This window comes from Perna viridis, chromosome 9 (genome assembly GCF_037379345.1).
Source record: "Perna viridis isolate PV_CMFRI_1.1 ecotype Kerala chromosome 9, ASM3737934v1, whole genome shotgun sequence".
NCBI classification, from domain to species: domain Eukaryota; kingdom Metazoa; phylum Mollusca; class Bivalvia; order Mytilida; family Mytilidae; genus Perna; species Perna viridis.
Genome location: NC_142453.1, coordinates 17,997,841 through 18,020,506, shown reverse-complemented (window position 1 = coordinate 18,020,506; position 22,666 = coordinate 17,997,841). Strand labels below are relative to the sequence as shown.

The 22,666-nt window shown below is 35.6% G+C and overlaps 33 non-coding genes across 33 annotated transcripts; 25 read left to right on the top strand and 8 right to left on the bottom strand.

The window, feature by feature from the left end:
• Positions 1-363: 363 nt before the first annotated feature.
• Trnap-cgg (transfer RNA proline (anticodon CGG)) lies at positions 364-435 on the top strand. The gene has a single exon. It is a non-coding gene; the product is annotated as a tRNA-Pro (tRNA).
• A 521-nt stretch (positions 436-956) lies between these two features.
• On the top strand, positions 957-1,028 carry Trnag-ucc (transfer RNA glycine (anticodon UCC)). Its single transcript has one exon. It is a non-coding gene; the product is annotated as a tRNA-Gly (tRNA).
• A 322-nt stretch (positions 1,029-1,350) lies between these two features.
• Positions 1,351-1,422, top strand: Trnag-ucc (transfer RNA glycine (anticodon UCC)). Its single transcript has one exon. It is a non-coding gene; the product is annotated as a tRNA-Gly (tRNA).
• Positions 1,423-7,753: 6,331 nt separating this feature from the next.
• On the bottom strand, positions 7,754-7,826 carry Trnav-aac (transfer RNA valine (anticodon AAC)). The gene has a single exon. It is a non-coding gene; the product is annotated as a tRNA-Val (tRNA).
• Positions 7,827-8,221: 395 nt separating this feature from the next.
• Trnap-cgg (transfer RNA proline (anticodon CGG)) lies at positions 8,222-8,293 on the top strand. Its single transcript has one exon. It is a non-coding gene; the product is annotated as a tRNA-Pro (tRNA).
• A 520-nt stretch (positions 8,294-8,813) lies between these two features.
• Trnag-ucc (transfer RNA glycine (anticodon UCC)) lies at positions 8,814-8,885 on the top strand. Its single transcript has one exon. It is a non-coding gene; the product is annotated as a tRNA-Gly (tRNA).
• A 315-nt stretch (positions 8,886-9,200) lies between these two features.
• Positions 9,201-9,272, top strand: Trnag-ucc (transfer RNA glycine (anticodon UCC)). The gene has a single exon. It is a non-coding gene; the product is annotated as a tRNA-Gly (tRNA).
• A 286-nt stretch (positions 9,273-9,558) lies between these two features.
• Trnav-aac (transfer RNA valine (anticodon AAC)) lies at positions 9,559-9,631 on the bottom strand. The gene has a single exon. It is a non-coding gene; the product is annotated as a tRNA-Val (tRNA).
• Positions 9,632-10,026: 395 nt separating this feature from the next.
• Trnap-cgg (transfer RNA proline (anticodon CGG)) lies at positions 10,027-10,098 on the top strand. The gene has a single exon. It is a non-coding gene; the product is annotated as a tRNA-Pro (tRNA).
• A 520-nt stretch (positions 10,099-10,618) lies between these two features.
• On the top strand, positions 10,619-10,690 carry Trnag-ucc (transfer RNA glycine (anticodon UCC)). Its single transcript has one exon. It is a non-coding gene; the product is annotated as a tRNA-Gly (tRNA).
• A 322-nt stretch (positions 10,691-11,012) lies between these two features.
• Positions 11,013-11,084, top strand: Trnag-ucc (transfer RNA glycine (anticodon UCC)). Its single transcript has one exon. It is a non-coding gene; the product is annotated as a tRNA-Gly (tRNA).
• A 286-nt stretch (positions 11,085-11,370) lies between these two features.
• Trnav-aac (transfer RNA valine (anticodon AAC)) lies at positions 11,371-11,443 on the bottom strand. The gene has a single exon. It is a non-coding gene; the product is annotated as a tRNA-Val (tRNA).
• A 395-nt stretch (positions 11,444-11,838) lies between these two features.
• Positions 11,839-11,910, top strand: Trnap-cgg (transfer RNA proline (anticodon CGG)). Its single transcript has one exon. It is a non-coding gene; the product is annotated as a tRNA-Pro (tRNA).
• Positions 11,911-12,431: 521 nt separating this feature from the next.
• Trnag-ucc (transfer RNA glycine (anticodon UCC)) lies at positions 12,432-12,503 on the top strand. Its single transcript has one exon. It is a non-coding gene; the product is annotated as a tRNA-Gly (tRNA).
• Positions 12,504-12,826: 323 nt separating this feature from the next.
• Positions 12,827-12,898, top strand: Trnag-ucc (transfer RNA glycine (anticodon UCC)). The gene has a single exon. It is a non-coding gene; the product is annotated as a tRNA-Gly (tRNA).
• A 286-nt stretch (positions 12,899-13,184) lies between these two features.
• On the bottom strand, positions 13,185-13,257 carry Trnav-aac (transfer RNA valine (anticodon AAC)). Its single transcript has one exon. It is a non-coding gene; the product is annotated as a tRNA-Val (tRNA).
• A 395-nt stretch (positions 13,258-13,652) lies between these two features.
• Trnap-cgg (transfer RNA proline (anticodon CGG)) lies at positions 13,653-13,724 on the top strand. Its single transcript has one exon. It is a non-coding gene; the product is annotated as a tRNA-Pro (tRNA).
• A 520-nt stretch (positions 13,725-14,244) lies between these two features.
• Trnag-ucc (transfer RNA glycine (anticodon UCC)) lies at positions 14,245-14,316 on the top strand. The gene has a single exon. It is a non-coding gene; the product is annotated as a tRNA-Gly (tRNA).
• A 316-nt stretch (positions 14,317-14,632) lies between these two features.
• On the top strand, positions 14,633-14,704 carry Trnag-ucc (transfer RNA glycine (anticodon UCC)). Its single transcript has one exon. It is a non-coding gene; the product is annotated as a tRNA-Gly (tRNA).
• Positions 14,705-14,990: 286 nt separating this feature from the next.
• On the bottom strand, positions 14,991-15,063 carry Trnav-aac (transfer RNA valine (anticodon AAC)). The gene has a single exon. It is a non-coding gene; the product is annotated as a tRNA-Val (tRNA).
• A 395-nt stretch (positions 15,064-15,458) lies between these two features.
• Positions 15,459-15,530, top strand: Trnap-cgg (transfer RNA proline (anticodon CGG)). The gene has a single exon. It is a non-coding gene; the product is annotated as a tRNA-Pro (tRNA).
• Positions 15,531-16,051: 521 nt separating this feature from the next.
• Positions 16,052-16,123, top strand: Trnag-ucc (transfer RNA glycine (anticodon UCC)). The gene has a single exon. It is a non-coding gene; the product is annotated as a tRNA-Gly (tRNA).
• A 318-nt stretch (positions 16,124-16,441) lies between these two features.
• On the top strand, positions 16,442-16,513 carry Trnag-ucc (transfer RNA glycine (anticodon UCC)). Its single transcript has one exon. It is a non-coding gene; the product is annotated as a tRNA-Gly (tRNA).
• Positions 16,514-16,799: 286 nt separating this feature from the next.
• On the bottom strand, positions 16,800-16,872 carry Trnav-aac (transfer RNA valine (anticodon AAC)). Its single transcript has one exon. It is a non-coding gene; the product is annotated as a tRNA-Val (tRNA).
• Positions 16,873-17,267: 395 nt separating this feature from the next.
• Trnap-cgg (transfer RNA proline (anticodon CGG)) lies at positions 17,268-17,339 on the top strand. Its single transcript has one exon. It is a non-coding gene; the product is annotated as a tRNA-Pro (tRNA).
• Positions 17,340-17,860: 521 nt separating this feature from the next.
• Positions 17,861-17,932, top strand: Trnag-ucc (transfer RNA glycine (anticodon UCC)). Its single transcript has one exon. It is a non-coding gene; the product is annotated as a tRNA-Gly (tRNA).
• A 323-nt stretch (positions 17,933-18,255) lies between these two features.
• On the top strand, positions 18,256-18,327 carry Trnag-ucc (transfer RNA glycine (anticodon UCC)). Its single transcript has one exon. It is a non-coding gene; the product is annotated as a tRNA-Gly (tRNA).
• A 286-nt stretch (positions 18,328-18,613) lies between these two features.
• On the bottom strand, positions 18,614-18,686 carry Trnav-aac (transfer RNA valine (anticodon AAC)). Its single transcript has one exon. It is a non-coding gene; the product is annotated as a tRNA-Val (tRNA).
• A 395-nt stretch (positions 18,687-19,081) lies between these two features.
• On the top strand, positions 19,082-19,153 carry Trnap-cgg (transfer RNA proline (anticodon CGG)). Its single transcript has one exon. It is a non-coding gene; the product is annotated as a tRNA-Pro (tRNA).
• A 521-nt stretch (positions 19,154-19,674) lies between these two features.
• Positions 19,675-19,746, top strand: Trnag-ucc (transfer RNA glycine (anticodon UCC)). The gene has a single exon. It is a non-coding gene; the product is annotated as a tRNA-Gly (tRNA).
• A 1,985-nt stretch (positions 19,747-21,731) lies between these two features.
• On the top strand, positions 21,732-21,803 carry Trnag-ucc (transfer RNA glycine (anticodon UCC)). Its single transcript has one exon. It is a non-coding gene; the product is annotated as a tRNA-Gly (tRNA).
• Positions 21,804-22,089: 286 nt separating this feature from the next.
• Trnav-aac (transfer RNA valine (anticodon AAC)) lies at positions 22,090-22,162 on the bottom strand. The gene has a single exon. It is a non-coding gene; the product is annotated as a tRNA-Val (tRNA).
• A 395-nt stretch (positions 22,163-22,557) lies between these two features.
• On the top strand, positions 22,558-22,629 carry Trnap-cgg (transfer RNA proline (anticodon CGG)). Its single transcript has one exon. It is a non-coding gene; the product is annotated as a tRNA-Pro (tRNA).
• The last annotated feature ends 37 nt before the right edge of the window (positions 22,630-22,666 follow it).

The following is a 22,666-nucleotide window of genomic DNA, read 5'->3' as shown; positions in this document are numbered from 1 at the left end:
ACTATCGGGAAGCCAATTCTAAACTGAGCACTATTTTGCGTATGAAAGAATTAGCGACAGTTTACACGAATGTAAATTTATGATAGCTTCACAAACTGTAATCAGATTTTACTCTCAGTGCCTGCAGCTAACACTTCCAAAAGCATATATACATATGTACCTATGCGACATTCACTTTAAACTGTCATTGGATTTACTCGAACAACATATTACGGTTATTAGTAGTATACTCGAGAAATATACATATAACAAAAACTTATACCGCAATGCATTTTCCTGTTTAACAGAAAACAATATATACTATTATGCTTTCCCAGCAAACTTTATGTTTATATTGCTTCTATTCGACTAGTTCTAATACCAGGCTCGTTGGTCTAGGGGTATGATTCTCGCTTCGGGTGCGAGAGGTCCCGGGTTCGACTCCCGGACGAGCCCTAATTTTTCATGTCAAAACATCATTCATTACAGCAGCGAATGTTCGGAAAATTATACACTTGATTCATATATAGTGTCAAAATGTGGCTGCCAGGCACATTTCATTTTGAAGTTCCGTTTTAAATATTTCCTCAATGTTTTCAAACTACCGTACGTTGCTTTCAACTCATTTTGTTAACCAACTGTGCTTTATAAGTATGCATATGCATGAGCAGAATTTAAGCTGACGTCTGCACGTTGATAAATATACATAGCGATATAAACACTGAACTCTTTACATAACACGTGTGCACAAGATTGCTATAATTCCACTTACAGACACCAAGCAAGCCGATAATCAGTTTATCTGAAGTTTTCATTTTTATAATAAACGAATAAAGACGGTCGTAATAAATCTGAATTTGAGCTACCACAATCTTCATTTTGTTTATTCCTTGCTAGATTGCCCTGGGGCGATGTCAATATACATACGTGGCGATAAGGACATTTTTTAGAGGAAAAATATTCATATTGTTTCCAAGGCGTCGGTGGTGTAACGGTTAGCATGGTTGCCTTCCAAGCAATCGATCCGGGTTCGACTCCCGGCCGACGCACTCTTTTTGGTTTTTGATTTTCTAAGGTAAAGATTTTTTTCTTTTTCTCGAATGAACTGCTGTACCATTCTAAGAAGTAAAAATGGGGATATCAACCATGATTTATGTTAAAACTATATACTTATAAAAAGTTGAACTAGTTATTTTTTTTTTTTACCACTGTCCTTTAAACTGAATCATAATTGAGGTGAAAGCCACGGTGGCATACCTGCATATTCAAATTCCAATTTCAATTCAGAAATTTTAATTCAATCATACAAGAGCGAACAAACAGAAATATGTCGTATTTATAAGTATTAAAAGCATTAAGAAAGGATGTATAGCGTCGGTGGTGTAACGGTTAGCATGGTTGCCTTCCAAGCAATCGATCCGGGTTCGACTCCCGGCCGACGCACTGATATTTTTAAGAATTGGAATTCTATTCATTTACATTTTTTGGCTTCAACTTCCATACCATTCCTATAGATGTGCTTTGCCGTTGAAGCCAGTCATGTAAGAAATCTGTTAGTATGACATTTCAAGTAGAAATTGGCTTCTTTTAACATCGTTCATACTGCCTTTTTGAAGAATGAAACAAGTATTTAATTTACATTCTGCATCTAAGTCAAAACTGTGGCAATACACTTAAAATTCTTTCTTGATCATAAGGTTTCTTTTTCCATGGTGCCAAAAAAAATATTTGTTTCCGCTGAGGATTGAACTCAGGACCTTCCGCGTGTTAAGCGGATGTGATTTTTTTTTCATTGTAAAAATATTTTATTCATTAATATTTACAAGGTTGTGTTTAACCGGACAATACCCGGTTTTACAAGTTCAACGAATATATGTATATGTATATATTTAAGCATGACGATATATATGAACGTGAACATAAGTTCATGTCTTTTTGATACACTTAATTTTGTATTTAACCAAAGTTAGCCAATACATGTTAGAAGAAATGAAGAAATAAAAATAGATAACAATGCTTTCTGCATACAAACACAGTTGTACATGTATCAAGTTGTATTTATATAAACAATGTCTACAACTAATCACAATAATTAGGCAAGAACATTTTCCTTTCACTCATATGTTAAAAATCAAAAATGAAACACAAGTGAATCCATTTCTAGTCGTAAGAGTGGATTTCTATTAAGAAAATATTTATAAAACTGGTTCATTTTGTTTTTCACTCTATATAAAGCAAAAGCATATTCAATGTATCTCTGAATTGTATATTTGAAAAAACGGACTGTTTCGATATTTTTGTTTTCAAACACTTTCAGATTACGTGATTTATAAATGACAAGTCTAGCTACACAAATCATGTAGTTCAAAAAGTATGTATTTATAAGCTTTGAAGTATTCAAATAACCTAGTAGGATAAGTTGTTCGTAGTCTATAGAGTTCACAATATCTGCAGAACAATTCCTAAACATGTCAAATAATAAATCCTTTAAATAGTTGTGAAGTGGTTTCTGAAATGAACAAGTGACCCACAGATGAGACAAGTCTTCTGTTGATTGATTACAGCACTTACATATCTCATTATCTACAGTACCTATTTTATTTAATTTTTCAAGGGTAAATATAGAGCGATGTATCATGCGATAGTACAAACATCGGCAATCAGGCGTTAACGTTTCTTGATTGACAAGCGAGTATAAGCGTGTAAATTCTAGTTCAGGATAAAACTCCGCCCACTTCTTCTCGGCCGTAGGCTGTTCCCACGATAAAGATAAAATGACTGAATAGAAATTCTTAGTTGTACATGTATTGAAGAAAATTTCTTTGTCATTTTCGTCGATAATTTTGAGTATCGGGGTTTTGTCACCTTGGGGATTATTTACAGTTTTTACGTGTTTGTGCCATTCTAAAGGAATCGAAACGAGAATCTTTTGTAAGGATAACGCTATGTGTTCGGCATTCTCATCTGGATTATGCGATTGGATTATTTCGATTATTGCATTCGGATTTAGAAAACCTGGTACCACTTCATAGGATATGTGCTTTACTAGAAACAAGCCTGCATCTATGAAATTTTGAAAGAGGAGCATTTTATTGTTATACTTAATCTCTGGATTACAAAAAATTGGGATATTATAAATCTGGTGAGGTTCTATTTTGAAGCTGATTTTATGTTTGATTCTGTAGAATGATTCCATCATTTCTTGATAAAATACCGGAAGTTGCTTAAGCTGGCTGTTATTTAAAACCAAATGGACAATATTTTCGGCAACATCAAGATTATTGATATTTGTAATGAAATAGCTAAATGCACTCTTCCAAAGAGCAGTGCAATTAGGGTCTAAATATTTTTTAAGAAATTTTAATCTAAATGCTTGCATTTTTAAGTAAATATCTGGTATGTTTAAGCCACCATTAGCCTTTGCACCTACAATTGACTGGTATTTAATTAAAGGTGGTTTCCCTTTCCATAAAAAATTTAAAACTGCTGACCGGAGTTCAACTTTAATAATTTCAGGCAGGGGACAAACTGTTAGCGTATAATATAAACGCGACATGATCAAAGTAGAGACGACAGTTGCGCGACCGTGGAGGGTTAGCTGACGCTTGTTCCAAAGGGAGAGAATGGACTTAATTGTTTGAATTTTGTCTCTCCAATTAAGATATTCACAAGAAACTTTATCTTTACCAACGTAAATACCTAAAACTTTTGTAACATTTTCACTTCGTTTAAGTTTTAGATTATACAATTCTTGATCCGATAATTTTCCGGCTCCGAGACACATAATTTCTGATTTATCTTTATTAATTTTAGCACCTGAAGCCTGACAGTATAAGTCAAGGACCTCAAACACTTCACCTATAGACTCTTTGTCGGAAGTAAATATATTAGTATCATCGGCATGTTGAAAAACTTTACCCTCTTTCTCTGAATTGTGAATTTTAACACCTACAATATTTTTGTTTTTAATTATAGCCTGTCCGAGAGGTTCAGCGGCCAAGACGTACAGGAGAGCAGAAACGGGACAACCCTGCTTAATTGAGTTTCTAATTTTTACGTATTTAGTTTGGAATCCGTTGCATTTAATACTGCCGCTTACGTCATTATAAAAAATTTTTATCCAACGAATAAAATTTGGCCCGAATCCGAATTTTTCCAAAGCAAGATAGAGATATTCGTGATCGACTCGATCGAATGCTTTTTCTTGATCAACCTTAATCAAATACGCTTCTAAGTTGTCGTTCTCAATGACTTCTATAATGTCTCGTATGCTGGACGTTGTATCCGCGATATCGCGACCGGTTACACAACATGTCTGCGTTTCGGAGATGATACTAGGCAGAACGATTTTTAGGCGATTCGACATAACTCTTGCCAGAATTTTGTAATCGACGCAAAGTAATGAAATTGGACGAAAGTTTTTAAGATTATTTTTATCTCCTTTATTTTTGTAAACAAGATTTATCACACCATGGCGCATAGATCTAGAAAGAATTTGTTCATTTTCTATAACTTTGAAAATCTTCATAAAAATTTCACCGAATAAATCGAAAAATTTGCAAAAGAACTCAACTGTTAAACCGCAGGGACCAGGTGACTTATTTTTAGCCATCCCGAAAAGGGCCGAACGAATCTCGTCTAGAGTTACCTCAGATTCCAATATTCGCATGTTTTCTTCTGTAATTTTTTCGGAAATATAGTCAAGTATCTCCGCTGCCTTATCCTTATTAATTTCAGTACAAGAGTACAAGTTTTTATAAAATCTGTGGATTTCGTTCAAAATGTCGTCGGTGTTTGTGAGTAAGTTACCGTCGGGAGTTTTGAGTTCTTTTATACAGTTATTGTTTTGCCTAAACTTTTCTAATTCAAGAAAATACTTAGAGTTCCGATCGCTTTCGATCGCCCAATGGGCTTTGGACCTGAGAATGGCACCTTTACATATATCATGTTCATACTCTTTAAGTTTCATTTTGGTTTCTTCAAACTTAGTAACATTAAAATTTATATTACTTGCGGCTTGGATGGACATTTTTTCATATTCACGCTGTAGTTTAAAATATTCTGACTTTTCAGCCTTTCTTTTATTCGTAGCAAAAAGCTTTGAAATTTGCTTAATTTTGAATTTTAAATTATCATACCACACCAGCGGTTCACTATTATATAAGTGACATTTCTTTTCATTTTCGATTAAAGTACGAATTTTTTCAGTGAACATAACGTCTTCTAATAACATGTTGTTGAAAATCCAGAGGCCGGGGCCACGCTCTACATCTACAAAGTCGACACGCATCACGACGGCGGAGTGGTCGCTAAACGTATTGTGTTTGTAATAAACATTTTTGACAAATTGTGACAAAACTCTAGAAATAAAAATGAAATCTATACGGCTTTGGCATAATTTATCACTAATAACTCTGCGCCACGAGTAACAACGGACTGAATGGTTTCTAGCTCTCCAAATATCATAAATATCACGGGTCTCGCATAATTGTACTAAACATTTAAAAGCATTATCTTCTATATGAACTGACCTTTCTGGGCGGTCGAGTTTAGATAATGAATTGTTAAAATCTCCGAGTAAAATGGTATTTTCTGACATGGGGATATTTTTTGATATTTTCTCAAAAAAGGCAACCTTTTCTTTCACGACATTTGGAGCATAACAAGTTATTATATCCAATTCTCTATCGTCAACTTTTAACTTAATATGTAGATACCTGCCGTCAAAACTTTTTACATAAGAAACATTATCTTTTAATCTATTTGAAATTAAAAATCCAACACCTTGCCTATGGGTTTCGGTACATTCGGCATATATTTTGCCATTCCATAATTTACTTAAATTATTTTGAACGGACTCGTCCCAAAAAGTTTCTTGAATAGCAATAATATCAAACTTATTCTCTTCACAATATGTACTAAACAGTTCAAATTTATGCAAATCTCTAAGACCATTGACATTAATTGATACAATATTAACCATCGTAATAAGGAGGAAGGCTACTAAAGGGTTTAGGACGATGAAGGTGGAGTCTTAACAGGAAAGTTTGTGTCTAGGATTTTGTTTCAACTTCTTAATGTCCTCAGCAGTAAGTGAAGGACCTGTTACCATCTTTCTTCTTCGAATATGGCCTGACCCCATTTTACAAATTTTCTTAAGGTTTTCACAATCTTCATCAGACTTATCTTTCTCAAGTTCTAGGACAGACTCGGAGTCATTTTGGTCTTTATCATCAGACTTACATGCGAAATCTGTAGTAAAAAGAGGAATACTAGAATCCGAGGCTGTCCCTTGATGCCCGAGAAACCCAGACCCCCCAAATTTATTACAAGTATCAATATTACCAACACTGTCAGTGTCCATATTTGAAACTGGTTCTTTCATAATGTTCTTTAGATTCACACAATTGTCTGTTTCAATATCTGAAATGTCCTCAATGTCAAGTGTATCATCGTCGTCCTGCACATCACCGCTACCAGTGTCGACTGTATCATCATTAGCTGTCATCAATGTTGCCTCCTCTGTATTATCATCCGAGGTCGTATCTCCGCCTTTCGTCTGCCATAGCTCTGCCTCATCAATCTCGGCTTCTGGCCGTGAATGTTCCCCCCAAGGGGTACAGTTACACTTGTGGGGGTATTTGTTGCAGGTTTTACACGGTGGCGTGTTACACATCTTTGCTAGGTGACCAGTTCTATAACACTTAAAGCATCGGTTTTCTGGACAGTTGGCGTAGACGTGACCACTTTCATAACACTTCGTGCATACCTTTTTCTGGTTGTCATGTACAACTCGGATATATTCGAAAGAGTTTATGCCAGTTGAGAACTTCATTGAATATGGTAAGCTCTGTATTTCACCAGGGAATTTGACTACTGCGAAACGTGTACCATCCGCCACCGAGGTGCCAGGGTACATCCTGCGTTTCAGAGAAGTAACAAGTTCTAAGCCTGCATCTGTTAGCTTTTTAGTAATTTCTTCATCAGTTACATAATATGAAACATTCAAAAAACTTACCAGCTTCTCTTTTGAGAAAATGGCATTTGGTTTAAACGTATTGTTCTTGATTTTAAATCCAGTGTCACAGATAAGTTCCAAAGCATCGTAATCCAACAAAGTAATTTCATATCCGTTTCCACTTTTCGGTACACACGCAGCAACTGTTCTTTCTCCGACTGCTTCTTCAACACTTTTAATAACAGCACCGGCTGATACAGATTTATTGTCTCCAACATCAACAAACACAGTAAGTTCTTTCAGGGTTTTTCGACCTCCCCTCCCACCCGACATGGTGGAGGGAGGAAACACAGTTCAGGTTGATAAAAAGCACAAATACTTATTTAATATCACAGTTAAGGTTAATAATCCAATAAAAGAATATCCACATGTGCGGATGACTCGTAAAAACGAGAAAAACTTTTCGATTTTTCACCCAGCTCAGAAAACGTGGCCGTCGTCTCAAACCGGAAACCGGAAGTCACGACGCACTGATATTTTTAAGAATTGGAATTCTATTCATTTACATTTTTTGGCTTCAACTTCCATACCATTCCTATAGATGTGCTTTGCCGTTGAAGCCAGTCATGTAAGAAATCTGTTAGTATGACATTTCAAGTAGAAATTGGCTTCTTTTAACATCGTTCATACTGCCTTTTTGAAGAATGAAACAAGTATTTAATTTACATTCTGCATCTAAGTCAAAACTGTGGCAATACACTTAAAATTCTTTCTTGATCATAAGGTTTCTTTTTCCATGGTGCCAAAAAAAATATTTGTTTCCGCTGAGGATTGAACTCAGGACCTTCCGCGTGTTAAGCGGATGTGATAACCACTACACCACGGAAACCTTAAGCAATTGGTGACAAAATTCAGCATATAACTATCGGGAAGCCAATTCTAAACTGAGCACTATTTTGCGTATGAAAGAATTAGCGACAGTTTACACGAATGTAAATTTATGATAGCTTCACAAACTGTAATCAGATTTTACTCTCAGTGCCTGCAGCTAACACTTCCAAAAGCATATATACATATGTACCTATGCGACATTCACTTTAAACTGTCATTGGATTTACTCGAACAACATATTACGGTTATTAGTAGTATACTCGAGAAATATACATATAACAAAAACTTATACCGCAAAGCATTTTCCTGTTTAACAGAAAACAATATATACTATTATGCTTTCCCAGCAAACTTTATGTTTATATTGCTTCTATTCGACTAGTTCTAATACCAGGCTCGTTGGTCTAGGGGTATGATTCTCGCTTCGGGTGCGAGAGGTCCCGGGTTCGACTCCCGGACGAGCCCTAATTTTTCATGTCAAAACATCATTCATTACAGCAGCGAATGTTCGGAAAATTATACACTTGATTCATATATAGTGTCAAAATGTGGCTGCCAGGCACATTTCATTTTGAAGTTCCGTTTTAAATATTTCCTCAATGTTTTCAAACTACCGTACGTTGCTTTCAACTCATTTTGTTAACCAACTGTGCTTTATAAGTATGCATATGCATGAGCAGAATTTAAGCTGACGTCTGCACGTTGATAAATATACATAGCGATATAAACACTGAACTCTTTACATAACACGTGTGCACAAGATTGCTATAATTCCACTTACAGACACCAAGCAAGCCGATAATCAGTTTATCTGAAGTTTTCATTTTTATAATAAACGAATAAAGACGGTCGTAATAAATCTGAATTTGAGCTACCACAATCTTCATTTTGTTTATTCCTTGCTAGATTGCCCTGGGGCGATGTCAATATACATACGTGGCGATAAGGACATTTTTAGAGGAAAAATATTCATATTGTTTCCAAGGCGTCGGTGGTGTAACGGTTAGCATGGTTGCCTTCCAAGCAATCGATCCGGGTTCGACTCCCGGCCGACGCACTGTTTTTGATTTTCTAAGGTAAAGATTTTTTTCTTTTTCTCGAATGAACTGCTGTACCATTCTAAGAAGTAAAAATGGGGATATCAACCATGATTTATGTTAAAACTATATACTTATAAAAAGTTGAACTAGTTATTTTTTTTTTTTACCACTGTCCTTTAAACTGAATCATAATTGAGGTGAAAGCCACGGTGGCATACCTGCATATTCAAATTCCAATTTCAATTCAGAAATTTTAATTCAATCATACAAGAGCGAACAAACAGAAATATGTCGTATTTATAAGTATTAAAAGCATTAAGAAAGGATGTATAGCGTCGGTGGTGTAACGGTTAGCATGGTTGCCTTCCAAGCAATCGATCCGGGTTCGACTCCCGGCCGACGCACTGATATTTTTAAGAATTGGAATTCTATTCATTTACATTTTTTGGCTTCAACTTCCATACCATTCCTATAGATGTGCTTTGCCGTTGAAGCCAGTCATGTAAGAAATCTGTTAGTATGACATTTCAAGTAGAAATTGGCTTCTTTTAACATCGTTCATACTGCCTTTTTGAAGAATGAAACAAGTATTTAATTTACATTCTGCATCTAAGTCAAAACTGTGGCAATACACTTAAAATTCTTTCTTGATCATAAGGTTTCTTTTTCCATGGTGCCAAAAAAGATATTTGTTTCCGCTGAGGATTGAACTCAGGACCTTCCGCGTGTTAAGCGGATGTGATAACCACTACATCACGGAAACCTTAAGCAATTGGTGACAAAATTCAGCATATAACTATCGGGAAGCCAATTCTAAACTGAGCACTATTTTGCGTATGAAAGAATTAGCGACAGTTTACACGAATGTAAATTTATGATAGCTTCACAAACTGTAATCAGATTTTACTCTCAGTGCCTGCAGCTAACACTTCCAAAAGCATATATACATATGTACCTATGCGACATTCACTTTAAACTGTCATTGGATTTACTCGAACAACATATTACGGTTATTAGTAGTATACTCGAGAAATATACATATAACAAAAACTTATACCGCAAAGCATTTTCCTGTTTAACAGAAAACAATATATACTATTATGCTTTCCCAGCAAACTTTATGTTTATATTGCTTCTATTCGACTAGTTCTAATACCAGGCTCGTTGGTCTAGGGGTATGATTCTCGCTTCGGGTGCGAGAGGTCCCGGGTTCGACTCCCGGACGAGCCCTAATTTTTCATGTCAAAACATCATTCATTACAGCAGCGAATGTTCGGAAAATTATACACTTGATTCATATATAGTGTCAAAATGTGGCTGCCAGGCACATTTCATTTTGAAGTTCCGTTTTAAATATTTCCTCAATGTTTTCAAACTACCGTACGTTGCTTTCAACTCATTTTGTTAACCAACTGTGCTTTATAAGTATGCATATGCATGAGCAGAATTTAAGCTGACGTCTGCACGTTGATAAATATACATAGCGATATAAACACTGAACTCTTTACATAACACGTGTGCACAAGATTGCTATAATTCCACTTACAGACACCAAGCAAGCCGATAATCAGTTTATCTGAAGTTTTCATTTTTATAATAAACGAATAAAGACGGTCGTAATAAATCTGAATTTGAGCTACCACAATCTTCATTTTGTTTATTCCTTGCTAGATTGCCCTGGGGCGATGTCAATATACATACGTGGCGATAAGGACATTTTTAGAGGAAAAATATTCATATTGTTTCCAAGGCGTCGGTGGTGTAACGGTTAGCATGGTTGCCTTCCAAGCAATCGATCCGGGTTCGACTCCCGGCCGACGCACTCTTTTTGGTTTTTGATTTTCTAAGGTAAAGATTTTTTTCTTTTTCTCGAATGAACTGCTGTACCATTCTAAGAAGTAAAAATGGGGATATCAACCATGATTTATGTTAAAACTATATACTTATAAAAAGTTGAACTAGTTATTTTTTTTTTTTACCACTGTCCTTTAAACTGAATCATAATTGAGGTGAAAGCCACGGTGGCATACCTGCATATTCAAATTCCAATTTCAATTCAGAAATTTTAATTCAATCATACAAGAGCGAACAAACAGAAATATGTCGTATTTATAAGTATTAAAAGCATTAAGAAAGGATGTATAGCGTCGGTGGTGTAACGGTTAGCATGGTTGCCTTCCAAGCAATCGATCCGGGTTCGACTCCCGGCCGACGCACTGATATTTTTAAGAATTGGAATTCTATTCATTTACATTTTTTGGCTTCAACTTCCATACCATTCCTATAGATGTGCTTTGCCGTTGAAGCCAGTCATGTAAGAAATCTGTTAGTATGACATTTCAAGTAGAAATTGGCTTCTTTTAACATCGTTCATACTGCCTTTTTGAAGAATGAAACAAGTATTTAATTTACATTCTGCATCTAAGTCAAAACTGTGGCAATACACTTAAAATTCTTTCTTGATCATAAGGTTTCTTTTTCCATGGTGCCAAAAAAAATATTTGTTTCCGCTGAGGATTGAACTCAGGACCTTCCGCGTGTTAAGCGGATGTGATAACCACTACACCACGGAAACCTTAAGCAATTGGTGACAAAATTCAGCATATAACTATCGGGAAGCCAATTCTAAACTGAGCACTATTTTGCGTATGAAAGAATTAGCGACAGTTTACACGAATGTAAATTTATGATAGCTTCACAAACTGTAATCAGATTTTACTCTCAGTGCCTGCAGCTAACACTTCCAAAAGCATATATACATATGTACCTATGCGACATTCACTTTAAACTGTCATTGGATTTACTCGAACAACATATTACGGTTATTAGTAGTATACTCGAGAAATATACATATAACAAAAACTTATACCGCAAAGCATTTTCCTGTTTAACAGAAAACAATATATACTATTATGCTTTCCCAGCAAACTTTATGTTTATATTGCTTCTATTCGACTAGTTCTAATACCAGGCTCGTTGGTCTAGGGGTATGATTCTCGCTTCGGGTGCGAGAGGTCCCGGGTTCGACTCCCGGACGAGCCCTAATTTTTCATGTCAAAACATCATTCATTACAGCAGCGAATGTTCGGAAAATTATACACTTGATTCATATATAGTGTCAAAATGTGGCTGCCAGGCACATTTCATTTTGAAGTTCCGTTTTAAATATTTCCTCAATGTTTTCAAACTACCGTACGTTGCTTTCAACTCATTTTGTTAACCAACTGTGCTTTATAAGTATGCATATGCATGAGCAGAATTTAAGCTGACGTCTGCACGTTGATAAATATACATAGCGATATAAACACTGAACTCTTTACATAACACGTGTGCACAAGATTGCTATAATTCCACTTACAGACACCAAGCAAGCCGATAATCAGTTTATCTGAAGTTTTCATTTTTATAATAAACGAATAAAGACGGTCGTAATAAATCTGAATTTGAGCTACCACAATCTTCATTTTGTTTATTCCTTGCTAGATTGCCCTGGGGCGATGTCAATATTACATACGTGGCGATAAGGACATTTTTAGAGGAAAAATATTCATATTGTTTCCAAGGCGTCGGTGGTGTAACGGTTAGCATGGTTGCCTTCCAAGCAATCGATCCGGGTTCGACTCCCGGCCGACGCACTCTTTTTGGTTTTTGATTTTCTAAGGTAAAGATTTTTTTCTTTTTCTCGAATGAACTGCTGTACCATTCTCAGAAGTAAAAATGGGGATATCAACCATGATTTATGTTAAAACTATATACTTATAAAAAGTTGAACTAGTTATTTTTTTTTTTTTACCACTGTCCTTTAAACTGAATCATAATTGAGGTGAAAGCCACGGTGGCATACCTGCATATTCAAATTCCAATTTCAATTCAGAAATTTTAATTCAATCATACAGGAGCGAACAAACAGAAATATGTCGTATTTATAAGTATTAAAAGCATTAAGAAAGGATGTATAGCGTCGGTGGTGTAACGGTTAGCATGGTTGCCTTCCAAGCAATCGATCCGGGTTCGACTCCCGGCCGACGCACTGATATTTTTAAGAATTGGAATTCTATTCATTTACATTTTTTGGCTTCAACTTCCATACCATTCCTATAGATGTGCTTTGCCGTTGAAGCCAGTCATGTAAGAAATCTGTTAGTATGACATTTCAAGTAGAAATTGGCTTCTTTTAACATCGTTCATACTGCCTTTTTGAAGAATGAAACAAGTATTTAATTTACATTCTGCATCTAAGTCAAAACTGTGGCAATACACTTAAAATTCTTTCTTGATCATAAGGTTTCTTTTTCCATGGTGCCAAAAAAAATATTTGTTTCCGCTGAGGATTGAACTCAGGACCTTCCGCGTGTTAAGCGGATGTGATAACCACTACACCACGGAAACCTTAAGCAATTGGTGACAAAATTCAGCATATAACTATCGGGAAGCCAATTCTAAACTGAGCACTATTTTGCGTATGAAAGAATTAGCGACAGTTTACACGAATGTAAATTTATGATAGCTTCACAAACTGTAATCAGATTTTACTCTCAGTGCCTGCAGCTAACACTTCCAAAAGCATATATACATATGTACCTATGCGACATTCACTTTAAACTGTCATTGGATTTACTCGAACAACATATTACGGTTATTAGTAGTATACTCGAGAAATATACATATAACAAAAACTTATACCGCAAAGCATTTTCCTGTTTAACAGAAAACAATATATACTATTATGCTTTCCCAGCAAACTTTATGTTTATATTGCTTCTATTCGACTAGTTCTAATACCAGGCTCGTTGGTCTAGGGGTATGATTCTCGCTTCGGGTGCGAGAGGTCCCGGGTTCGACTCCCGGACGAGCCCTAATTTTTCATGTCAAAACATCATTCATTACAGCAGCGAATGTTCGGAAAATTATACACTTGATTCATATATAGTGTCAAAATGTGGCTGCCAGGCACATTTCATTTTGAAGTTCCGTTTTAAATATTTCCTCAATGTTTTCAAACTACCGTACGTTGCTTTCAACTCATTTTGTTAACCAACTGTGCTTTATAAGTATGCATATGCATGAGCAGAATTTAAGCTGACGTCTGCACGTTGATAAATATACATAGCGATATAAACACTGAACTCTTTACATAACACGTGTGCACAAGATTGCTATAATTCCACTTACAGACACCAAGCAAGCCGATAATCAGTTTATCTGAAGTTTTCATTTTTATAATAAACGAATAAAGACGGTCGTAATAAATCTGAATTTGAGCTACCACAATCTTCATTTTGTTTATTCCTTGCTAGATTGCCCTGGGGCGATGTCAATATACATACGTGGCGATAAGGACATTTTTAGAGGAAAAATATTCATATTGTTTCCAAGGCGTCGGTGGTGTAACGGTTAGCATGGTTGCCTTCCAAGCAATCGATCCGGGTTCGACTCCCGGCCGACGCACTGTTTTTGATTTTCTAAGGTAAAGATTTTTTTCTTTTTCTCGAATGAACTGCTGTACCATTCTAAGAAGTAAAAATGGGGATATCAACCATGATTTATGTTAAAACTATATACTTATAAAAAGTTGAACTAGTTATTTTTTTTTTTTTACCACTGTCCTTTAAACTGAATCATAATTGAGGTGAAAGCCACGGTGGCATACCTGCATATTCAAATTCCAATTTCAATTCAGAAATTTTAATTCAATCATACAAGAGCGAACAAACAGAAATATGTCGTATTTATAAGTATTAAAAGCATTAAGAAAGGATGTATAGCGTCGGTGGTGTAACGGTTAGCATGGTTGCCTTCCAAGCAATCGATCCGGGTTCGACTCCCGGCCGACGCACTGATATTTTTAAGAATTGGAATTCTATTCATTTACATTTTTTGGCTTCAACTTCCATACCATTCCTATAGATGTGCTTTGCCGTTGAAGCCAGTCATGTAAGAAATCTGTTAGTATGACATTTCAAGTAGAAATTGGCTTCTTTTAACATCGTTCATACTGCCTTTTTGAAGAATGAAACAAGTATTTAATTTACATTCTGCATCTAAGTCAAAACTGTGGCAATACACTTAAAATTCTTTCTTGATCATAAGGTTTCTTTTTCCATGGTGCCAAAAAAGATATTTGTTTCCGCTGAGGATTGAACTCAGGACCTTCCGCGTGTTAAGCGGATGTGATAACCACTACACCACGGAAACCTTAAGCAATTGGTGACAAAATTCAGCATATAACTATCGGGAAGCCAATTCTAAACTGAGCACTATTTTGCGTATGAAAGAATTAGCGACAGTTTACACGAATGTAAATTTATGATAGCTTCACAAACTGTAATCAGATTTTACTCTCAGTGCCTGCAGCTAACACTTCCAAAAGCATATATACATATGTACCTATGCGACATTCACTTTAAACTGTCATTGGATTTACTCGAACAACATATTACGGTTATTAGTAGTATACTCGAGAAATATACATATAACAAAAACTTATACCGCAATGCATTTTCCTGTTTAACAGAAAACAATATATACTATTATGCTTTCCCAGCAAACTTTATGTTTATATTGCTTCTATTCGACTAGTTCTAATACCAGGCTCGTTGGTCTAGGGGTATGATTCTCGCTTCGGGTGCGAGAGGTCCCGGGTTCGACTCCCGGACGAGCCCTAATTTTTCATGTCAAAACATCATTCATTACAGCAGCGAATGTTCGGAAAATTATACACTTGATTCATATATAGTGTCAAAATGTGGCTGCCAGGCACATTTCATTTTGAAGTTTCGTTTTAAATATTTCCTCAATGTTTTCAAACTACCGTACGTTGCTTTCAACTCATTTTGTTAACCAACTGTGCTTTATAAGTATGCATATGCATGAGCAGAATTTAAGCTGACGTCTGCACGTTGATAAATATACATAGCGATATAAACACTGAACTCTTTACATAACACGTGTGCACAAGATTGCTATAATTCCACTTACAGACACCAAGCAAGCCGATAATCAGTTTATCTGAAGTTTTCATTTTTATAATAAACGAATAAAGACGGTCGTAATAAATCTGAATTTGAGCTACCACAATCTTCATTTTGTTTATTCCTTGCTAGATTGCCCTGGGGCGATGTCAATATACATACGTGGCGATAAGGACATTTTTTAGAGGAAAAATATTCATATTGTTTCCAAGGCGTCGGTGGTGTAACGGTTAGCATGGTTGCCTTCCAAGCAATCGATCCGGGTTCGACTCCCGGCCGACGCACTCTTTTTGATTTTCTAAGGTAAAGATTTTTTTCTTTTTCTCGAATGAACTGCTGTACCATTCTAAGAAGTAAAAATGGGGATATCAACCATGATTTATGTTAAAACTATATACTTATAAAAAGTTGAACTAGTTATTTTTTTTTTTTTTTACCACTGTCCTTTAAACTGAATCATAATTGAGGTGAAAGCCACGGTGGCATACCTGCATATTCAAATTCCAATTTCAATTCAGAAATTTTAATTCAATCATACAAGAGCGAACAAACAGAAATATGTCGTATTTATAAGTATTAAAAGCATTAAGAAAGGATGTATAGCGTCGGTGGTGTAACGGTTAGCATGGTTGCCTTCCAAGCAATCGATCCGGGTTCGACTCCCGGCCGACGCACTGATATTTTTAAGAATTGGAATTCTATTCATTTACATTTTTTGGCTTCAACTTCCATACCATTCCTATAGATGTGCTTTGCCGTTGAAGCCAGTCATGTAAGAAATCTGTTAGTATGACATTTCAAGTAGAAATTGGCTTCTTTTAACATCGTTCATACTGCCTTTTTGAAGAATGAAACAAGTATTTAATTTACATTCTGCATCTAAGTCAAAACTGTGGCAATACACTTAAAATTCTTTCTTGATCATAAGGTTTCTTTTTCCATGGTGCCAAAAAAAATATTTGTTTCCGCTGAGGATTGAACTCAGGACCTTCCGCGTGTTAAGCGGATGTGATAACCACTACACCACGGAAACCTTAAGCAATTGGTGACAAAATTCAGCATATAACTATCGGGAAGCCAATTCTAAACTGAGCACTATTTTGCGTATGAAAGAATTAGCGACAGTTTACACGAATGTAAATTTATGATAGCTTCACAAACTGTAATCAGATTTTACTCTCAGTGCCTGCAGCTAACACTTCCAAAAGCATATATACATATGTACCTATGCGACATTCACTTTAAACTGTCATTGGATTTACTCGAACAACATATTACGGTTATTAGTAGTATACTCGAGAAATATACATATAACAAAAACTTATACCGCAATGCATTTTCCTGTTTAACAGAAAACAATATATACTATTATGCTTTCCCAGCAAACTTTATGTTTATATTGCTTCTATTCGACTAGTTCTAATACCAGGCTCGTTGGTCTAGGGGTATGATTCTCGCTTCGGGTGCGAGAGGTCCCGGGTTCGACTCCCGGACGAGCCCTAATTTTTCATGTCAAAACATCATTCATTACAGCAGCGAATGTTCGGAAAATTATACACTTGATTCATATATAGTGTCAAAATGTGGCTGCCAGGCACATTTCATTTTGAAGTTCCGTTTTAAATATTTCCTCAATGTTTTCAAACTACCGTACGTTGCTTTCAACTCATTTTGTTAACCAACTGTGCTTTATAAGTATGCATATGCATGAGCAGAATTTAAGCTGACGTCTGCACGTTGATAAATATACATAGCGATATAAACACTGAACTCTTTACATAACACGTGTGCACAAGATTGCTATAATTCCACTTACAGACACCAAGCAAGCCGATAATCAGTTTATCTGAAGTTTTCATTTTTATAATAAACGAATAAAGACGGTCGTAATAAATCTGAATTTGAGCTACCACAATCTTCATTTTGTTTATTCCTTGCTAGATTGCCCTGGGGCGATGTCAATATACATACGTGGCGATAAGGACATTTTTTAGAGGAAAAATATTCATATTGTTTCCAAGGCGTCGGTGGTGTAACGGTTAGCATGGTTGCCTTCCAAGCAATCGATCCGGGTTCGACTCCCGGCCGACGCACTCTTTTTGGTTTTTGATTTTCTAAGGTAAAGATTTTTTTCTTTTTCTCGAATGAACTGCTGTACCATTCTAAGAAGTAAAAATGGGGATATCAACCATGATTTATGTTAAAACTATATACTTATAAAAAGTTGAACTAGTTATTTTTTTTTTTTTACCACTGTCCTTTAAACTGAATCATAATTGAGGTGAAAGCCACGGTGGCATACCTGCATATTCAAATTCCAATTTCAATTCAGAAATTTTAATTCAATCATACAAGAGCGAACAAACAGAAATATGTCGTATTTATAAGTATTAAAAGCATTAAGAAAGGATGTATAGCGTCGGTGGTGTAACGGTTAGCATGGTTGCCTTCCAAGCAATCGATCCGGGTTCGACTCCCGGCCGACGCACTGATATTTTTAAGAATTGGAATTCTATTCATTTACATTTTTTGGCTTCAACTTCCATACCATTCCTATAGATGTGCTTTGCCGTTGAAGCCAGTCATGTAAGAAATCTGTTAGTATGACATTTCAAGTAGAAATTGGCTTCTTTTAACATCGTTCATACTGCCTTTTTGAAGAATGAAACAAGTATTTAATTTACATTCTGCATCTAAGTCAAAACTGTGGCAATACACTTAAAATTCTTTCTTGATCATAAGGTTTCTTTTTCCATGGTGCCAAAAAAAATATTTGTTTCCGCTGAGGATTGAACTCAGGACCTTCCGCGTGTTAAGCGGATGTGATAACCACTACACCACGGAAACCTTAAGCAATTGGTGACAAAATTCAGCATATAACTATCGGGAAGCCAATTCTAAACTGAGCACTATTTTGCGTATGAAAGAATTAGCGACAGTTTACACGAATGTAAATTTATGATAGCTTCACAAACTGTAATCAGATTTTACTCTCAGTGCCTGCAGCTAACACTTCCAAAAGCATATATACATATGTACCTATGCGACATTCACTTTAAACTGTCATTGGATTTACTCGAACAACATATTACGGTTATTAGTAGTATACTCGAGAAATATACATATAACAAAAACTTATACCGCAATGCATTTTCCTGTTTAACAGAAAACAATATATACTATTATGCTTTCCCAGCAAACTTTATGTTTATATTGCTTCTATTCGACTAGTTCTAATACCAGGCTCGTTGGTCTAGGGGTATGATTCTCGCTTCGGGTGCGAGAGGTCCCGGGTTCGACTCCCGGACGAGCCCTAATTTTTCATGTCAAAACATCATTCATTACAGCAGCGAATGTTCGGAAAATTATACACTTGATTCATATATAGTGTCAAAATGTGGCTGCCAGGCACATTTCATTTTGAAGTTCCGTTTTAAATATTTCCTCAATGTTTTCAAACTACCGTACGTTGCTTTCAACTCATTTTGTTAACCAACTGTGCTTTATAAGTATGCATATGCATGAGCAGAATTTAAGCTGACGTCTGCACGTTGATAAATATACATAGCGATATAAACACTGAACTCTTTACATAACACGTGTGCACAAGATTGCTATAATTCCACTTACAGACACCAAGCAAGCCGATAATCAGTTTATCTGAAGTTTTCATTTTTATAATAAACGAATAAAGACGGTCGTAATAAATCTGAATTTGAGCTACCACAATCTTCATTTTGTTTATTCCTTGCTAGATTGCCCTGGGGCGATGTCAATATACATACGTGGCGATAAGGACATTTTTTAGAGGAAAAATATTCATATTGTTTCCAAGGCGTCGGTGGTGTAACGGTTAGCATGGTTGCCTTCCAAGCAATCGATCCGGGTTCGACTCCCGGCCGACGCACTCTTTTTGAAGAGGAGTCGAACGCACCCAAGATGTCAGACGTGTTTTGTTACAGTGTTCTTAATGTTTGTGGAATTAGTTAGATTATCAGTTTTGGAATGGATTTTCCAGCCGAAATATAGTGATATGATGGACATAGTTACACAAGTAGTAAGTTTCAGTTGACAAAATACGTATTTATATACAATTGACATTATCGTGATAGCTTCTGCCGTTTTTGATTTGAGGGTCTTGTGGAAAATTGATTTATGAATTCAATGTTGAGAGATTAATTTATGTGAAAATGGATTGTCTACCGAAAACATTAACTTCTTTGTTGAAAATTGTAAATGAACAATATACTGATTTTAGCTGGACATCTACTGAACAAAATGGAAGAATGAAAATATCTTTATTGTGGACAAATGGTGATAAATCAACGAAACGGAAATCTAATGCATCTAGAAAACGTGACCGGAAACGACTGAAGCAATTTGTAGAAAAGAAAAATTCAGAAAATAAAACATCTGAAAGCGAAGATGAATCGTTTATTGAAAGTGATACAGAAAGTGATATTCCATCTGAACCCACCGATGCGTTAATGGACGTGATCGACAGTGTTCCGTGTAGCGCCTCATTGACGGTAAATACTAACAAAGGAAAGCAGTCAAGTGAAGAGAATAACCAATTGCGAACCGAGAGTGTGAAACATGTTAACGGAAATTTAAATGCCGCAGGGAAAATATGTATAAGTGAACATTCGAATACACAGAATATGTTAACTAAATCTCATGACGTTGTGAATACAGAAAATATTTCGAACACTGAAGAGAAATCAAAATCTCGACAGACACCAGTTCTAGATAAAATTGTTATCAAAACTTCGTTGAGTATGTGTAGCGCAACACTATTAACGTTGATCCCAATGATTAATTTAATCATGTCCTACTCATTGGGAAAGGAAGAGGACATTCATTATTTCGGTCCAGGAACAAAGCGGTACACGTACGCTTTGCACAATATTGAAAACGATTTTGATGATGTTAGGAAAACTAAATACATGAATAGTGATATAGCTAGTGCAATTGAGAAAATGGAAATTGTTGCCCGCAGGAAAATAGAGACATGGTTAAACTAGGTCTGATTTGATTTTTAAATTGTATGATAAAGTTTGAATATATGGAAAATGTTTTGAAATATTTTTTTTTTACATTTTTTGCATGCCAATGTTTTAAAGCAGTCTGGAATGGATAGCCAGCCGGAATCTTTAATATTTGGATATGAAATTGTGTATTGTATTTCAATTACCTTTTCACTTGTTTTTACATTTTACCTAAAATTAAAAAAAAAAGAAATAAAAATGTGCATGAATACAGTGAAAGAGTACAACTGTGATATCGCTTGTGCGTACATGATTGTGAATAAAAATATATTAAATGTATGAATATAAAAATTTTGTAGGTATTGCGAAAATGGACAATTGTGGTGACTTTGTTTTCTATGCGTATGTAATTGACATATATGATATAACTAATCAATATGATAATAGTATGTCTATGAGAATTAATAACAATATCTCTTTGATTTGTAAATGTTTTTCTGTTAATAAAATTTTATCAAGATAAAAAAAAAAGCATGGTTGCCTTCCAAGCAATCGATCCGGGTTCGACTCCCGGCCGACGCACTCTTTTTGGTTTTTGATTTTCTAAGGTAAAGATTTTTTTCTTTTTCTCGAATGAACTGCTGTACCATTCTAAGAAGTAAAAATGGGGATATCAACCATGATTTATGTTAAAACTATATACTTATAAAAAGTTGAACTAGTTATTTTTTTTTTTTACCACTGTCCTTTAAACTGAATCATAATTGAGGTGAAAGCCACGGTGGCATACCTGCATATTCAAATTCCAATTTCAATTCAGAAATTTTAATTCAATCATACAAGAGCGAACAAACAGAAATATGTCGTATTTATAAGTATTAAAAGCATTAAGAAAGGATGTATAGCGTCGGTGGTGTAACGGTTAGCATGGTTGCCTTCCAAGCAATCGATCCGGGTTCGACTCCCGGCCGACGCACTGATATTTTTAAGAATTGGAATTCTATTCATTTACATTTTTTGGCTTCAACTTCCATACCATTCCTATAGATGTGCTTTGCCGTTGAAGCCAGTCATGTAAGAAATCTGTTAGTATGACATTTCAAGTAGAAATTGGCTTCTTTTAACATCGTTCATACTGCCTTTTTGAAGAATGAAACAAGTATTTAATTTACATTCTGCATCTAAGTCAAAACTGTGGCAATACACTTAAAATTCTTTCTTGATCATAAGGTTTCTTTTTCCATGGTGCCAAAAAAGATATTTGTTTCCGCTGAGGATTGAACTCAGGACCTTCCGCGTGTTAAGCGGATGTGATAACCACTACACCACGGAAACCTTAAGCAATTGGTGACAAAATTCAGCATATAACTATCGGGAAGCCAATTCTAAACTGAGCACTATTTTGCGTATGAAAGAATTAGCGACAGTTTACACGAATGTAAATTTATGATAGCTTCACAAACTGTAATCAGATTTTACTCTCAGTGCCTGCAGCTAACACTTCCAAAAGCATATATACATATGTACCTATGCGACATTCACTTTAAACTGTCATTGGATTTACTCGAACAATATATTACGGTTATTAGTAGTATACTCGAGAAATATACATATAACAAAAACTTATACCGCAATGCATTTTCCTGTTTAACAGAAAACAATATATACTATTATGCTTTCCCAGCAAACTTTATGTTTATATTGCTTCTATTCGACTAGTTCTAATACCAGGCTCGTTGGTCTAGGGGTATGATTCTCGCTTCGGGTGCGAGAGGTCCCGGGTTCGACTCCCGGACGAGCCCTAATTTTTCATGTCAAAACATCATTCATTACAGCAGC